At 42.4% G+C, this 18,703-nt stretch overlaps 1 long non-coding RNA gene across 1 annotated transcript in view; it reads left to right on the top strand.

The window, feature by feature from the left end:
- The window catches only part of LOC138848296 (uncharacterized), a 78,976-nt gene that overhangs the window by 45,584 nt on the left and 14,689 nt on the right, over nt 1-18,703 (top strand). Inside the window, exon 2 of the long non-coding RNA XR_011386098.1 lies at nt 714-18,703. This exon is cut by the window's right edge and continues 14,689 nt beyond it. This is a non-coding gene — a long non-coding RNA (uncharacterized lncRNA). The remainder of the gene's footprint in view (nt 1-713) is intronic.

Raw genomic sequence — 18,703 nt, 5'->3', positions numbered from 1 at the left:
GTGAGCGCCAGGCCACTTAGGGAATGAATCAGCAGGTAGAAGGTGTCTCCCCGTAACTCTGCCTTTCAGATAAATACATCTTAGGAAAAAGAAAAAAACAAGGCATGTGACATGTTTCAGAAACCCAAATTCCAGGATGGGCTGTAGATCTCCTGAAAGATGATTCGATGTTGTCTGTTTACCCTGGTCATGTCTTTGCCTTGCAGTCTTCTGGTCCGGTGTCTGCCAGGAGCATTTCCTGTGTAGTAGTGAATTATTTTGTACCATGAAATCTGAGATCTGTTTCCTGTTAGATTCTGGCTGTAATTTTTTGTCTTGGGAAGTACCTCACCCTTGTCTAGATTATACAGCTTGGGCGGCTGTGACACCAGTGATCAACCATTGCCAGCCTCAGGGACTCTCAGTGTCTTCACATGCTGTAGTCATTCAGTTCTTGTTATCTCCCTGTTATGTGTAATTAAATTATTAATAATAATTAAAATTATAATTATTAATGTGTAATAATTAAAATGAACAATCTCATTGTTAAATGTTTGTACTGCTAGATAAACCTTTTTTGTGTCTCAATTGCAACTTTCAATAACTCCTACTCTTAAAATCTTTGAGGGGGAGGTGGGGCTGGTGTTTTTGTGTAGTGGGTAAAGTAGCAGCCTGTCAGGCTCACATCCCATTGGGCACCGGTTTGAGACCTGTCTGTTCCACTTTCATTCCAGATCCCTGATAATGGCCTGGGAAAAGCAGAGAAGATGGCCTACAAGGGAGAGCTGGAAGAGAAACTCCTGGCTTTGGCCTAGTCCTTCCTTGGCTGTTGCAGCCAGTTTGGGGAATAAACCAGCAGATGGAAGATCTCTTTCTATCTCTGTCTCTCCTCTCTCTCTCTCTCTGTAACATTGCCTTTTAAATAAATAAATAAATTAAATCTTAAAAAACAATGCTGCAAATCAAGAATCCAGAATGGACTGTGTTGTACATGTGGTTTCCAGTGAAGAAGGTGAGTCCCATTGACTTCCCTGTTACCCGAGTTCGGGCTAGTTGGTGACTTGTCCAGTTCAAGGATAGCACACCTGGGCTGGTGGAACTCCTGTTGATATAGCAGGCGGATTGGATTAGATCGATTAGATTTGTGATCTGGAGACCACGCCTTCACCATGCCTCCTGTGATTTTACACCCTTACCTGCCAGACTATGTAACCACTCCCCTTTGGAAGTGAATAAAAGGCCTGGAGCATGGTGGGCCCTTTGCTTATTGTCCGGCACTTCCAGGCATGCTGCCTTCTAGCCACCCACTCTCTGCTTTCCTGCCCTTGTTTTGTTACCTGTGTCTACTGCTAACTGTAGACTTGATCCAGGTGGCTCCTGGCCTGGTCTCTAACCTAATATGGACCCAACTTAATTAGTAGACTTCCGTCTACCCTAAGCATCTCTCTCCCCTACATAAAGCCCTCACTTTCCTGTGTATTTCTCACTGAATAAATACTTAAAAAACTGTACCATGTTGCCTGTTTCATTTATAAGTAGCCAATATTTAGAATTCTTATCTTAAATTTATGGCAAGAACCCTTGAAATTTGGAGTAAATGTACCCGACTTCACTATGAGCCTTCCTGTAGGGCTATTGGTCTGCTCTCGGATTTTTCCCAGGCTCCACCTTGCGCGCTCATTCTGCCGGCATCGCAGACACAGGTCTGTGGTCCTGATATATGCAACTACTTGAAGTTCTATGAATGTACTTTGCTCACTGTTACCTTAGTAGCAATAACAGTAATTAGAGCTAACATTTATTAAACACTTACTTTGCCAGACACTTTACATGCATTATCTTATTTAATCCTCACAGCAAGAGCATGAGGGTAGGTGCCATTATTGCCCTCATTAAATAGAAATGAGAAAGTTGGGGCATGGAGTGCTTAAGTGATTTGTCTAGGATCACACCGCTATAAAGTAGAGGAGCAAGGATCCAACCTTAATCTCTGGTGTTTTAAAAGTTGCAATTGTTAATACTTGCAGATGTTTTTTTGCCTTTATAGAATTGGAACCTAACGTCACCTTTGAGGGCAAACTTATTGTTTGAAGGGTCACTAGGTAGGTTTTTTGTTAATCTGAATTATGACAAGATCTTACTCTGGAAGTGGAAGTCAGATTTACATGTGTAAAAATCCAGATCTCTCCCCCACTTTGGGTAGTATTTTATTTTTACATTTTAAAAGCTTTTTAAGGTTTAAAGAAAATTATACTCCATGTATTTAAAGATTTATTTATTTGGAAGGTGGCATTATAGAGGCAGAGAAAAAGAGGGGGGTCTTCCATCCACTTGTTCACCCCCCACTGGTCACAGCAGCCGGAGTTGAGCTGATTTGAAGCCAGAAGCCTCTTCTGGGTTTCCCAAGTGGGTACAGGGGCCCAAGCACTTGGGCCATCTTCTGCTGCTTTCCCAGGCACATTAGCAGAGAGCTGGATCGGAAGTGGAGCAGGTGGGACCCAAACCGGTGCTCATATGGGATTGCTAGTGTTGCAGGCAGCTTCACCTGCTACACCACCGTGCCAGTGCTAAACTCCATATTTAACTTGGAATTCTATAAATTCATTCTTCTTAGCAAATATTTAAAAAATTGTGCTAGATTTCTAGTTTAAAATTTGAAATTGAAGGATAGCAATTCATCTTATTTGATCAGTTTCTGTCAGTGCTAATTTAAGGAATGTAGATAACTTTGGTTGATAAAAAGACTCAACACTAACCAACAATCCAATTTATCTGTTATTTCTATGAGTTTTATTTTTTTTTGCTAGCCCGACATCTTATTTTAATCCTTTAAAAATTTTATTTAAGGTATACAAATTTCATGCATTTCATGTAAACAGATTTAGGAACATAGTGATACTTCCCACCCCACCACACCCCCTTTCCCACCCATATTCCCACTTCTTTTTCAGTGAAAAAATGAAAAGTCTGTAGGCATTTAGAGGTGTTAAAGACGTGGGTTTCCGGAAGATTGATCTTTGGGTTGTGGGATGTCCTGTGACCAGGTGGAATGGAGAATTGGAGCAGGTAGATATCTATGGCCGCACTCCAGTCTTTAAATGGGAGATGAATTAAAATCACACCAGGTAGAGGACAGCACTTTTTTTTTTTTTAAATTGTATTTAATGTATACAGGTTTCATGTATCTGATAAAAACAGATTTAGGAGCATAGTAATACTTCCTACCCTACCTCCCTCCCGCCCATGCTCCAGTTCTTCTCCTCCTCCCTTTCCTGCTTCCACTCTTAATTTTTTTTAAAGATATATTTATTTACTTGAAAGGCAGAGTTACAGACAGAGAGGTCTTCTATCCACTGATTCAACTCCTCAAAGGGCTGCAGTGGCTGGGGCTGGAGTAGGCTGAAGCCAGGAGCCTAGAATTCCATCTTGGTCACCCATGGGTGACAGTGGCCCAAGCACTTGAGCCATCTTCTGCTTTCCCAGGCCATCAGCAGGGAGCTGGATCGGAAGTGGAGCAACCAGGAATTTAGTGCTCATATGGGATGCTGGTGCTGCAGGCGGATGCTTAACCTACTGTACTACAGCGCTGGCCCCCCAACTCTTGAATTTTACAAAGATCTATTTTCAGTATTCTTTACACTTAATAAAGTTAACCCTACACTAATTACAGAGTTGAAAAATAGTATTAAGAAACAACAATGTTCCCCATCAGTAGAGACAAAGGCTGTAAAAAATCAGCTAATATCAAAAGACAACTCTGTTATTGAAGTAAAGGGCTACTTTAAGAAAGAGGAACTTAAAGTGAACACTGGAAAAGAAGAATTAAGCCATACCAAATAAGGCTGGTTATATATCTTTTAAAAATTACTTTTGTTTAGAGGCATAGAGACAGACCTTACATCCACTAGTTAATTCCCCAAATTCCTGCAACAGCTGGGGCTGGGACAGGCCTAAGCCAGAACCCAGAACTCAAGCCAGATCTCTCCTGTGAATGACAGGGACTCAAATAACTTGATCCTTTACTGCTGCCTTGTAGGATGTTCCTTAGCAGGAAGTTGGAATTGGAAGCAAAGCCAGGACTCAAACCTAGGCATTCTGAAATGGGATGTGGGTCCTGTAAGGTGTGTCTTAACCACTGTGCCAGAGGCCGCCTCCTTAGCTAGTTGTGTCTTTGTTAAAAAGCATAGCAAAAATATTAATGGAGAACATTAATAAGAACATTAGAATTAGTAAGAAGAAAGCCAGTGACGACACATATGAAAAGTTTAGTAAATTGAGAAAATTCTTCATTTTCCTTGTTTACAAAATAAATTGGAGGGGCCGCCACTGTGGCATAGCTGGTAAAGCCGCTGCCTGCAGTTCTGACATCCCTTATGAGTGCTGGTTCGAATCCCGGCTGCTTTACTTCCCATCCAGCTCTCTGCTATGGCCTGGGAAAACAGTAGAAGATGGCCCAAGTCCTTGGGCCCCTGCACCCATGTGGGAGACCCGGAAAAGTCTCCTGTCTCCTGGCTTCAGATCGACACATTTCTGGCCATTGTAGCCAAATGGGGAGTGAACCAACGGATGGAAGACACCTCTCTCTAACTCTGACTTTCAAATAAATAAATCTTTAAAAAAAAGAAATTGTAGTTTTGCTTCATTACCAAAGTCTGCAGTTGAATTCTTCCTGTTCCCCCAAAGACCTATGGTCTCCCTTGTGTTCCTGCCCATGAAGTTGCTCTCTGTTTCCTGCATATAGAAGTCAGCCTGCTAAGATCTGTTTGTCCCTACACACTCCAGTTAAATGCCACTTCCTCCAAGAATTCCTCCCCAGTTGACAAGCTAGAAATATTTGTTCTTAGAATAATGTTGTACTATTCTGGACAGTACTTTATGTAGGTCTTGGGATAGTTTGTCGTATGTGAAACAGCAGTTGATAGGTAAAAGAGCATGACTGATTCACATTAGTGGTGTTCATATTGTCTTGAGTGTGTAGCATATAGAGGGAGGTTCAGATTCCTGGAGACTTGTGAATGCTGAGGTGCTGCCACTGTGAGACCGTGAGGGGTGGGATGTTTTTGACAGATGGGCTGGTAGGGAGGTTAGAATTCCAAGTGAGGAGGCTTCGCAATGAATGAGAGGAGGTTGGGTATTAGAGGAGACCTGGTGTGTCCTTCTAAAGCCATGACTGTCTGCCTACACCACCTGATGGAGCAGGAGCAGAGCAGATTTGCCTGCTCTCACCTACTCTCTGATTATACAAGCAAGCTTGTTCTGCAGACATTGGACCCAAAGCTCTGTCCAAGGTGGTTTTGTTTTTTCTTTGTTTCTCTCTCTTTTTAAATAAATATTTATTTACTTGTTATTTATTTGCAAGGCTGAGTTACAGAGAGAGGGAGAGAAAGAGTAAAGTCTTCCATCTACTACTTTACTCCCTAAAAGGCTGCAAAGACTGGGGCTAGGCCAGGCTGATTGATGCCAGGAGCTTATTCTGGGTCTTCAACATGGGTACAAGGGTCCAAGCATTTGGGCCATCTTCCACTAGTTTCCCAGGCACATTAGCAGGGAGCCAGATACAGCACCAGCCTCCAGGGTGGTTTTCTATCTAGACGACCTAGTTATCTCTAGTCTCCCTGGAGTTTAGTTTTTCCTAATATTTGAGGGCCAGGGGCTAATTCACTAGGACAGGATTTCCCTGTAGTTGGTTTTCAATTTTGTTCTGAATTTAGTTTATATTCCTAAACAGTTTTATAAGTTTTTTCTCCCAGTGCCCTTAGAGGAAGTTACTTGCTTCTGAACCTCTGGGGTACCATTTTAGTAAATTAAGAATTCAGTCCATTGAATGGACCCATGTGGCCTGAAAGAGTTAATACAGTTTCTTAAGTACTTCATTAATACCCAGGGAATAATTTATACGTTAGAGCGTGGCTTAATATCTAGCCAGTTACACAGTATTGATTTTTTTCTTCTGTAAAGTAAGCCCCCAAATACAACTATAGGTTGAAATTTAAGGATCCTGCTCCATAAATATGTAAATATATGTAATGTTTAAGAGAGGAATATTATTACTATAATAAAGTTGAGGTAGATTAAATTCCAGCTCAGCCTTACTCTTCTGTGGGACTTGGTAAGCATACCTTTCTACATTTTTCTCTTCTCTAACATGAGGGGATGATGTTTATAGCAGAGAGCATAGCACAGAGAGTTTAGGGCAGAACCCAGGTGCGCTGTTTAGGTTTAATTTTTGGCTTCACTCCTTGATACTGATCTTAGGCAATTTAATTAGCATCTTTGACTCAGCTAGCTTTTCTGACCTGTAAACTGGAATATTTTAAGTGCCTACCTTATAAAACTGTTTTGGAGGTAAGTACTGAATGCATGTGGGCTTTTAACTTGCTATTACTGATTGTTAGGACTTTTTGAGCAGATCAAATGAAATGAATGACAAAAACTGCCCACTGCTGTTTCTGGAACACGGTAACAAATGCTGCATGAAGGATGGCCTTTACTGTTATGCATTACCTAGGGTTCATCTCTGGAGAATCGCAGTTTCCAGGTGTAGCTGTTGTAAGCCACTCACTATGTAAAATAGTTTGATGCTTCGCACCTTGATTATCCTGTTGTAAGGCTCAGTCCAATCTCTGGACACACATGTGTGTGTGTTACTGTGGAGTTTTTATGACTGGCCTGCCTTTTTTTTTTTTTTTTTTTTTTTAATGCCTTAGGCAGCAGTACCTTGAAGTGACCTTCAGTTTTGTCACTTTATTTCCTTCCTGCTGTATCCCAAAGCGCTCTCCTGCCTTTGCTGCTGCTTTGTGTAGTCCTCCATTGCCCTCAGATGCCTGTGGCTGTGGTCATCAACCTGACTTTATGGGGACTGTGGTTTTGTGATAAGAGCAGAGTCTCAACCTTATTAGATTATGGATCATTATCACTTAAGGGGAAAATCACTCTTGATGTTGTCACCACTGAAAGAGGCCAGCTTCTCAGACTGGAAAGGGCCTTGGATGGAAGGGTGTAAGAGGAACGTGGGGTTCGTGTAGGAGGACTGCCGGCTCAATTCATGGACCTGAGTGTGACAGGCCGTGATGTTCAGGAAGGGACTTCCCCACATCTGTTCCTAAGGGCTTGCTTTGTGGAGGCAGGGAACAAAGAAATGAAGACTATGGACAAGGAGCCTGTGAAGTTAAACCTGCCTTTTGGGATCAGAGTGCATGGATCTTAAGACAGCAACTTGGGTAGATATGAGGGATTTAAGTCCCTTGATAGAGAGCAGGAAGAGGCCTGCTCTCCAGCCCTGTGCTAGCTTTTGTGTAGCACAATAATGAAAGTTCATGCTATTGATTGTCATGTGGTGAGGTACCCAGTTGAGTCAATCAGTATACAATGGCTCAAAGGGGAGAGAGACACACACACACCCAGCTCAGCAAAAAACACAACAGAATGAATATGCCGCAGAGAAGGGTTTTCATTTAGCAGTGAGCTCAGAAAAGTGAGACTTGAACAAAATGTTTGTCAGTGCCTACGCTATCGCAGAGAGGGTACTGTGGGGCAGGCATATTCCCATAGTGGAGCTGGGAGCAACGTGATATCTTGAACGTGGGAAACCAGCCAATTCTTTCCTTTATTGTGATTCCACGTTTCCTGAGCATTTTTCTGATTATTATTGGTAGTTTAGTGGGACGGATTACATGGAGCAGAAAGGTTTAGTGTTTTTGGCAGTTACTGTCTTGTAAATTACAGCTAACATTGAAAGTTGGCCATTTTGCTTTATATAATTGATTGTCTTTGACTGTGTTTATCCTAATGTATTATTCCTAAGTCTGCTTACCTCCAGGCCAATGACAAGGTCTTTGGGTAGCAAGAGTGACCTGTCCTATTCTCCAAGTGTTGGTAGTAGCTGGTAACCTTTTATCAAGGCTGTCTGTTCACCTCTCGTGATTGATCATATACAATGATAATTTTTTTGAGATTTATTTATTTATTGAGGGGCACAGTTACAGATGGAGAGAGACAGAGGTCTTCTATCTGCTGGTTCACTCCCCAAATGGCTGCAATGGCCAGAGCTGGGCTGATCTGAAGCCAGGAGCCAGGAGCTTCCTCTGGGTCTCCCATGTGGGTGCAGAAGCTCAAGTGCTTTGACCATCCTCCACTGACTTGCTAGGCTGTTAGTAGAGAGCTGGATCAGAAAAGGAGTGGCCCGGGACACAAGCTGGTGGCCATATAAGATTCTGGCACCTCGGGAGGAGGCTTAACCTACTACTCTGCAGTGCCGGCCTCATGTACCATGATAATTTGCACAAAACAAAAATAACACCATTGTAAGTTTTTTTCCTCCATTAAAAGTGAAATAATACTGCTTTTGTTTCTGAGGAATTTGGCTTCAACTGGTTTTTATTTTCGGCTAGGTGTTAAAAGAGAGTTATGATAGGGTAAACACAGTTAGTGACATCTGGCTGCCACAAGGATCAATAACTTTTGATACATAGATATCTATTTTGTGATAATATACTGAGGTTTCCTTGGATAAAACCAGAAGAATAAAAACTAATTTGGAAGCAGCTGATTACTGCCTAACAGCAGTAGTTCTGAGAGCCTGTTGCCGTTGTTTTTAATGGGCAGCCTTGTACTTCCATAGATTGGTTAATCTTAAAGACCAGATGGCAGTTGTTTCAAAATTTCATCAAGATTTTATGTCTTGTGTTTTGCTATCAGCTAAAAGCATGAGAATTTATTAACTAAGAATGTTATATATATATATATTCATATAAAAGAAAGAATAAAATTGATGGATCATTTTATTTACCTAATAATTTATTGTCATTACTCAAAAAAATCCAATGAAAAAAAGAAAAAGAGATGTTAACATCATTGTTTACCATGAAGAGAAGAAACATACAATAGGGAGGGAAAACAAAGCACAAAATAAAATGAGTTACACATCCACATGTCAATAATTAGAATGAATGTAAATAGATGGGATCATTCAATGGTAAGACACAGGTGGGCAGATTAGATGTAAAAACAGAATCTGAGATGCTAGGTTTACAAGCATGTCTGAAACAGAGAAAGCAGAAGAAAGGAAACGTTTTCAGGTTTGCTCAAAGGAAAGCTGACGTTGCTACGGTGATATGAGACAGAATAGACGTTTAGGCAGAAGCATTAGTAGAGTGAAGCTCCAACACTAGATAGAAGTATGGTCCAAGAATCCTGAGTGCAATGTAGTGAAGATCTAGAGGAGAGGAAGGTAAACTGCTGAATGACAATGCTGAGGGGACAGTGTGCGTGTCTTTCAGAACAATCATGATGAAACTGGTAGAAAATTCAGAAGCTTCCGGGAAATGTCAGTAGTACAGTTAGCAAATATGACCTCACAGATGAAAACAGACCTTTGCATTTTCTGTAGAACGTGTTCTTTTCGAGTACATGTGGAACATAGGACGTTTAGTACGCGTAGGACAGCAAAGCAAGTCTTAACAGCTTTAAAATGATTGAAATCACATTTTGCCAGACCATTGTAGAATTACGCAAGAAACCAATAAAAGATAGCAGTAACATCCCTGCATGTCTAGAAGTTGAGAAATACATTTTATAAACAAAGTCTTATTTTAAAAAGTTTATAAAAATTACTTAAAAATGTGAAATGACACCACTGAGTTGCTGAACCTCATAATTGTATAGTTGTCAGTATTTGAAAGTATTGTTTTTGAAATCCAAATATTTGATATTTACGTATTCTAGGGATGCCTAGTACTTTTTTTTTTTTTTTTTTTTTTTTTTTTTGACAGGCAGAGTTAGTGAGAGAGAGAGACAGAAAGGTCTTCCTTTTTCCGTTGGTTCACCCCTCAAGTGGCTGCTGTGGCCGGTGCGCTGCACCGATCTGAAGCCAGGAGCCAGGTGCTTATTCCTGGTCTCCCATGCAGGTGCAGGCCCAAGTACTTGGGCCATCCTCCATTGCACTCCCGGGCCACATCAGAGAGCTGGACTGGAAGAGGAGCAACTGGGACAGAATCCGGCGCCCCAACCGGGACTAGAACCTGGGGTGCCAGCGCCACAGGTGGAGGATTAGCCTAGTGAGCCATGGCACCAGCCTGGGATAAATTTCTGAAAGCCTCTGGGGTTTCCCACCATGCGCAGGCCTGTTGCAAGGGATGATATTTCCCCTCTGTCATAGATGAAGACGCACAGATTAATAGGTGTAGGGAGTGTGTGTGTCATCGTTGGGTTCCTAGAGCAGATGAACAGGAGTACAAGTGTTGCATATTTGAGCGTGTCCTCTTTGTCTGCCTCCATATAAAGTGCTCTTCCATGTTCTCTCATCCATTGGGACATAGGTGGGAATCCAGAGCGCAGTGCAGTTAGCTTGCCTAGGTAATGCATTCCATGGCAGAACTGAGCTCTGAATCTACATTAGTATTATTTAAGACAAATAATAAAACCAGGGCTGTGCACCATTTGGAAGACAATGTGACTTGTACGTGTGAAACTGGTTTACTTTATGGGGAAGCTCTAGTTATATGATGATAACTAAGCTGCAGTTGATTTTCTCATGTTCTTTAAATCGGTGTGGGATAGCACTTGCCAAATACAGTCCTTTTTATTCATGTAATTTGCTAATTCTATAGAAATATTTTACGAAAATTAGCAGCAAGGTTTTTTTTCATAGCTGGAGGCTTTAGAATAGGTCTAAAAATTGTGAATAGCCTCTGAAATAGGATTACTCTGTTAAAATATAAATAAGTTATTCACATAGATAATAGTTACTTTTAAGTTGTAGCTGTCCACTCTGGCCTCAGAATCAGCCCTTAAGGCATTCAGATCTGGCTAAAAAGCCCATGAGAGTTTCTCAGGCATGGAAAGCCAAGACACTGTGGCAAAAAATGACCTAAATGAAAGATCTCGGTGAGTGAGATCTCAGTGGAAGGAGGGACCATCAAAGAAGGCAGTACCTTTCTCTGAAGGGAGGAGAGAACTTGTACTTTGATTCTGGACTTGTCTAAATAAGGCTGGAGTTTGAACTCAAGAGACTTCCATAGCCTTGGCAGCTTATAACAAGAGCCTCGGGTGATTACTGATGTCATAAATAAGATGTCAATTGTGAAATCAACAATGGGAGTCACTGTGCACTTACTCCTCATGTAGGATCTCTGTCCATAGAGTGTTGTACTATGCAAATTAACAGTAAAAGTAATCTTCAAACAGTACTTTATCCTTTGTGTGTCTGTGTGGGTGCAAACTGTTGAAATCTTTACTCAGTATAGAGTTGATCTTTCTGTATATAAAGATAATTAAAAATGAATCTTTTTTTTTTTATTTTTTGACAGAGTGGACAGTGAGAGAGATAGAGAGAAAGGTGTTCCTTTGCCATTGGTTCACCCTTCAATGGCCGCCACGGCTGGCGCGCTACGGCCGGTGCACTGCGCTGATCCGATGGCAGGAGCCAGGTACTTATCCTGGTCTCCCATGGGGTGCAGGGTCCAAGCACTTGGCCCATCCTCCACTGCACTCCCTGGCCACAGCAGAGAGCTGGCCTGGAAGAGGGGCAACCAGGACAGAATCCGGCACCCCAACCAGGACTAGAACCCGGTGTGCCGGCGCCTAGTGAAAATGAATCTTAATGAAGAATGGGACAAGAGAGGGAGTAGGAGATAGGATTGTTTGCGGGTGGGAGGGTGGTTATGGGGGGAAGAACTGCCATAATCCAAAAGTTGTACTTTTGAAATTTATATTTATTAAATAAAATTTTTCTATTAAAAATAAAATAATAAAAATTATAGCTTTCCATGTGAGAGAAATGTCCAGATGTATTGTTTGCCATTTGTAAATTTAAATATCAATTCTGCTATGTTTCCAGTCTGACTTCTTGACCTTTCTTTGCTATCAACTCTGGAAATCTTCGCTGTTCTTCTCAGTGTCTTCTTCACTTCCTCTTCATAGAGGAAATAGAAGCTATCAGTGGGAACCTGCTTCTACTTGCTGTCGACTAATCTGCAGATTTGTTCCTGTAGGTACCCATCTGTATCACTTATATTTAAGGGCCTTTCCTTAAATATACTTTGATAATTTCAGAAAGTACCCTTAATTATTATTCCCAAGTTTGTCTTCCATTAAATCTGATTTTTCATGCCTTCTGTATTCTTATACTAAATACTGAGAAGGCAGGGCGCATAGAATTTAGGAGCACAACCTGAGCGTCCCTCTAATGTGAATTTGATATTCGCTAATTAAGTGCTGTTACTTTCCCAAAGTTGAGAACTCGGATAACTGGTCCAGCATCCTTGGCATTTCCCCGTCTTGTCCTCTGCTCCCACTCCAGTGTCGTGAAGACTGTACTGTGGAAATGGGACACATCCCAGCTTTAACAAGCTATCACTGCTCACCACATTGTTGAGAAAGGTGGTTTTTTTGGCCTTGAATCTAATGAATTCCCACGTCATTAGCTTTTATTTATTTGAAAGAGTTACAGAGAGGTAGAGACGGAGAGAGAGAAGTCTTCTGTCCGTTGGTTCACTCCCCAGATGGCTGCAACGGCCAGAGCTGCACTGATCTGAAGCCAGGAGCTTCCTCCAGGTCTCCCACGTGGGTGCAAGGGCCCAAGGACCTGGGCCATCTTCTGTGGCTTTCCCAGGCCATAGCAGAGAGCCGGATAGGAAGTGGAGAAGCTGGGTGTTGAACCGGCGCCCACATGGGATGCGGCACTGCAGGTGGCGGCTTATCTGCCACGCCACAGCGCCAGCCTCTTGGTTAACTCTGACACACCAACTTCTTGGTTTGTTAGAATCTTGCTGGTGACTAATACTAAATATAAATGCCTGTACTTTTAGAACAATGAATGATATTTTCCCTTCTCCAGTTACTCCTGCACCTTCTATGTTTTAAGCCGTTTTTTGGGGAGGGGTAACATGTAACATAAAGGGCCTAAGAAAGGTGTACAGTTCAGTCAGCTGTAAAATAGAAACAGAGCAGTGACCACTCAGACCAAGAAGTGTCAGACATTGTGAGGTCTCAGAGCCCTTGTGTGTATTAACTCTTTAAACATTAAGGAGGTGGGGCCAGCGCTGTGGCGCAGTGGGTTAACGCCCTGGCATGAAGTGCCAGCATCCCATATGAGCGCCGGTTCAAGACCCAGCTGCTCCACTTCCAGTCCAGCTCCCTGCTATGCCCTGGGAAAGCAGTGGAAGATGGCCCAAGTCTTTGGGCCCCTTCACCTGCGTGGGAGACTGAGAGGAGGCTCCTGGCTGCTGGCTTCAGATTGGCACAGCTCCAGCCATTGTGGCCAATTGGGGAATGAACCAGTGGATGGAACCCTCTCTCTGCCTCTCCCTGCCTCTCCTTCTCTCTCTGTGTAACTCTGACTTTCAAATAAATACATCTTTAAAAAAAGATTAAGGCAGGTCATTGTGAACTTAACCACAAGTTCCTGTAGTATAGTCCATGCAAATGAGGATGCCACAGTTTGTATTGAATATCTAGGATTCACTCCTTTAATACCTTCAGTGAGGTCTGAATTTTATTTTCATCTTTCCAGTGTTTAATTTTTTATGTGTATTCTTTTTTTTTTTTTTTTTTGACAGGCAGAGTGGACAGTGAGAGAGAGAGGGAGAGAGAGAAAGGTCTTCCTTTGCCGTTGGTTTACCCTCCAATGGCCGCCGCGGCCAGCGCGCTGCGGCCGGCACACCGCGCTGATCCGATGGCAGGAGCCAGGTATTTATCCTGGTCTCCCATGGGGTGCAGGGCCCAAGTACTTGGGCTATCCTCCACTGCACTCCCTGGCCACAGCAGAGAGCTGGCCTGGAAGAGGGGCAACCGGGACAGAATCCGGCACCCCGACCGGGACTAGAACCCGGTGTGCCGGCGCCGCAAGGTGGAGGATTAGCCTAGTGAGCCACGGCGCCGGCCTTTATGTGTATTCTGAAGACTACTTTCTTGAACCAAGAAAGGTGTAGAGTTAAATACACTGTCTGTGATTACTTAATTTAAGCTTGTAAAATTTTTTGCAAACCTCATTATGAGATTGTTTTCTTGATGTTAATTTTAGAGATTCATTTTTTATACACATAATTTTTCTGTCTTTAAACATTTTCATTTAAAATATCTCATAGCAACACCTGCTTGGCCACATTAATCTCTTAAGCATCTCCTCCGTTTCTAACTTGGTGTCATGTGTTTGTAGATTCAGAATTTTTCCTCTGAGAGACTTTGGACACTCCTGTAGTTGATGTGCATGTTTATATTCATGGTTGTAGAGAATGGGATGGTGTCTGTTTTGTTGTCTTTATATGTTGTTCCCCTTTTCATCAGTCATTTCTTTTACTTGAACGTGATATAGAAACCAAACTCCAGAAAATCAAGTTCATAAGTGAGATGTAGTGGTGCTGAGATTATCTAGCTGTTACCTATAGTACTGAAGAGAAAGGGCAAGAAAGTTTGATGTATATAGCTAGGAACCCCTTTTTAGGATTTAGTTACACATGGCATAATGTGATCACCAAGTATATCTTCTGTGGTAACACTATCTTTTTAAAAAAATTAGTTTGAGAGGCAGAAATACAGAGGTCTCATCTTGCTGGTTCACTCCCTTAGAGCCCCTAGTGCCTGGAGATGCACCAGGATTGGAGCTGGGAACTCAGTCCAGATCTCCCACATAGAAACCCGAACCCAGTTACTTGAGCCATCACTTTTACCTCCTGGGGTCTGCATTGGCAGGAAGCTGAAGTCAGGAATCCAGGTGGAATGTGGGTGTTTTCACTGCTGAGCTATAGCCCCACTGCAAACAGTATTTTTTTTTAAAGGTTTATTTATTCATTTGGAAGTCAGAGTTAAACAGAGAAGGAGAGGCAGAGAAAGAGGTCTTCCATCCACTGGTTCACTACCCAGATGGCCGCAAAGTCAGAGCTGCACTGATCTGAAGCCAGGAGCGTTTTCCGGGTCTCCCACGTGAGTGCAGGGGCCCAAGGACTTGGACCATCTTCTACTGCTTTCCTAGGCCAGAACAGAGAGCTGGATCGGAAGCAGAGCAGCCAGGATTCGAACTGGCACCCAAATGGGATGCTGGCACTGCAGTTGGCAACCTCACCCGCTATGCAACAGCGGCAGCCCCAGAGACAGTATTTTAAAAACAAAAACATTAACCTTTCTTTGCTATTGGATTTGTGGTTTGTGATTGTGCATATCTTTTTCCCTCTGGTGTATGCTTAGTTATGCATAGTCGATATATTTCTCAATTAAACTTACTTAAAAGGTATATTATTAGGCTACACAAGAAATGTAGCATAATTAAACTTTAAACCATTAATGATATTTATAGATTGATGTATAAGTTGTTCCTTTTCATTTCTTGTTCTAGAAGTGGTAATATGTGACAATTTGTTTCGATAGTAATTTTAATGAAGGGGCAATATCTGGAACAATTAGCTAATCTAATCATCACACTGTTCTTTTACAACATAAGGTATGACTCATAAGAGTTTTTCTCTAAGAGCAATCTCAAAATAGAATTAAGTGCTTTGGAATCACTATGCAGCTAGAATGTTCTGTGGGATTGAAGGGTGTAGCAGTTCTGAGCATTGATAATGATTCTGAAAATTCATCCAGTTGGCAGTCATGCCCTGGAAGACTTGATTTCTTAGAGCTTTCTATGTACTTGCACTGTAGTAAATAAGAATGGATCCTAGATACAGTTAGAGTGTAGTGGGGTTTAAGTGTTTAATAAAAGGATTACACGTTTTAACTATTTGTTTTTTTAGTTGCAGGTAAGGGTTAAATGATTGTTACAGATAGCTAATGCTATGTACCATAACTGGTACACCCATTTCTAGGCATGGGTTGCAGCTTTCCCCCAAGAACATGTAAATGAGAGCCCTGGTTTTCAGATTTTGTTCCTGAGAATTGTGGAATTCGTGGGAGCTTCCTCAGGAATCTTCTTCGGTGTTTCTGCTGTTCCTAGCTTCATCCTAGAGGGGCAGAGTTAATGCAAGGGAAGGGCATCTGGTCAGCCAGGCCAACTGGAGCCCCATGTGGTGTCCTCTGCTGGAGGTTGTTGGTGTGCTGGCTGTGTGTGTGCAGAGTGTGGCACACGGAGGGAGCAGAGCCAGGAGGCTGCAGCCCTGAAAACACGCAAGGAATGCGGGTCCTGCGAAAGCAGGGACGTCTTCATACCTTGCACAGTGAATGTATTTTCTTTTCATCTAAGCTGCTTTTCCCTGAACATACTTGAGAAATATGTTCAGTGTGTATTGTAAGAGGCAAATTAGGAGCTACAGTAGTTTAAAAAAATCATGTAGTTTTGTTTTTAATGTGCAGATTATTCTACTTTTGTGTATTGGTGGTGATTCTGTACCTGGCCAGGATACCTTCTCTATACAGTGTTCCAGGAACAGGATTGTGATCCCTTAGTGCTGTGTTCTACTCCAGAGATCTTGGCTCTACTCTAAGGAGGCTAGAGCTGACCTGGGGAGTCCAGCAGTCTGATTACCAGCTCCACTTTTTTTTTTTTTTTTTTTTTTTTAACAGAGTGGACAGTGAGAGAGGGAGAGAGAGAGAGAGAAAGGTCTTCCTTTTGCCATTGGTTCACCCTCCAATGGCCGCCGTGGCCGGCGCACCGCACCTATCCAAAGGCAGGAGCCAGGAGCCAGGTGCTTCTTCTGGTCTCCCGTGGGGTGCAGGGCCCAAGCACTTGGGCCATCCTCCACTGCACTCCCTGGCCACAGCAGAGAGCTGGCCTGGAAGAGGGGCAACCGGGACAGAATCCGGCACCCCAACCGGGACTAGAATCCGGTGTGCCGGCGCCGCCTACCAGCTCCACTTTCAAGAGTTGAGCGACTTGAAGTATGTTCAGACCATGTTGGCATTTTTGGGAGATTCTGCCATCCGGGGTGTTGTGGAAATCACCAAAGAAATGAATACTGTTCAATAATTAAGCTCTAGCGGTAGGATTTCTTCCTGTAGCGATGGCCCTTGGAGTCTTAGGGCAAATTGAAGAATGCTCTTTGCCTTGCCCTGGAGTGACTGTCCTCATTGATTGCAGTAGATGCTCTGACAAATTTAATGAGGAACATTTCAAAACACTTTGACTTGTGGTTCTGCTCTTTTGCTTTGTAAGTGAGAGGACCCCAGGGAGAGGAGGAAAAGTGGGTCCTTATCGCTTTCATAGTGTGGCCTTCCGCATTCTCAGACTAGAGTACCCTTCCTTTAACAGTCTAGCCACCTCTGTGAGTTTGTTATTAGTGTTGTAATGTAAACTCCAGCAGGTCAGAGGTAACTCTCCTTTTGTTCACCATTGTATTTTTTGGCTAGGCTCAGCCAAAATCTGAATCAGTAGGCGCTTAATGTACAAGCTTTTGAGTGAGTGAAGCTCCTAAAGTTACCTGAATTTCACTAACTGGTGGATTCATTCTCATCAGACAGGTGCAGTGCAGAGATCTATAGGTATTTTAAAGCAATTGGTCTTTACTAGAACATCATTATGCAAATGTGCAACTTTCAAGTAGCCTAACCAGCTGCCAGGTCGGTTAATTTATGGGGGGAGAGAGAGAGAGAGAGAGAGACAGACACACTATGTCAAAAGACAAATTGATAGAGACCTTGTACTTTGAATTCTTCTAATATTAAGCCTCCTTCGGTGTATGTTGGTATCTTCCATAGACATCACTAGGCGGCTAAAGATTGCTGTTTGAAGAATGAATTTTTCTTTGCTGTGCATTTTCAAACTTGTTAGAAATGTGTCTTGTGTTGACTGTTACAGGTTTTGTAACCCTGTTCGTTTGCTGCCACCACCTTCCCAATCATCTGATTCACCTAATCCCAGAGCAGTGGAGAGAAGCTGTTCTTTCTGTCCAAGGCAGGCCATATTAAGCCAGAGGACCCCACCCTCTGCCACCAGAGGCCAGAGGAAGGGGTGGGATTCTTGGTGGTGGGGGAGTTTTAATTTGGGGAATTTCCGTATTGGAAGTGGTATGCATTCTGGGATTGTTGGACCCTGATTAGCAGTGTCTTATTCCACAGGTTTGAATAGTCATGACTCCAGTTGGCATTGAGTGAGTGTGCTGAAGAAACCAAGTGGTGAATTGGCCGTTGTATCCATCATCTTTATACTTTGGTTGAATTTTAAGGTGATAAATTTGTTATAACTTTGAGAGATCGAATGAGCAAATGATCTTAAATGTGTACCAAATTCATAGAAAAATGTGAGTTTTAACGTAGTTTTTTTCTATGTTAAATCATTCAAAACCCTTAATTGGAATTAGTACTACTTTTGTAAACATTTATGGTGGGATTGTTTGTGCTTCCCTGAAGTACCTGTTTATTACTTGTTCTTTGGTTCTGCTTTCTTGCCCCACCTACAGTGAGTTCTCTCCTCATGTTTTTGGTTCTGTGTGCTTCCTTGCACCTTCTTGTGTCTCCTTGTTCTTTGAGCTTTTCTCTGTGCTGCCATCTGCATTTCCCACATTTTCTCTGATCATCCTCTGTCTGCCTTTGATTCATTTCCTTTAAATCTGCATTTTGGCCATGTCTCATCTGTTTATTTTTTAAATTATTTATAAATCCCGGAAGGCAGTTTTATATAGGATAAGAACCAGGCACTTGTCTGCTTCCTGATGAATTACTCTGTAGCTGCCACCTTTTTAGAACCCTGAGCTAGAATTTTTCTCTTGTTATGCAAAGTAAATGAGGCACTAACTGCAGGTTTATTAGTTGGTAGGGGTGGGGGGAATAGTACTGTAGTTGATTCATGACCCATGTA

This window comes from Oryctolagus cuniculus, unplaced genomic scaffold, assembly GCF_964237555.1.
Source record: "Oryctolagus cuniculus unplaced genomic scaffold, mOryCun1.1 SCAFFOLD_162, whole genome shotgun sequence".
NCBI lineage: Eukaryota > Metazoa > Chordata > Mammalia > Lagomorpha > Leporidae > Oryctolagus > Oryctolagus cuniculus.
Note: the sequence above shows the minus strand (reverse complement) of the source record. Positions and strands in the feature narration are given on the sequence as shown.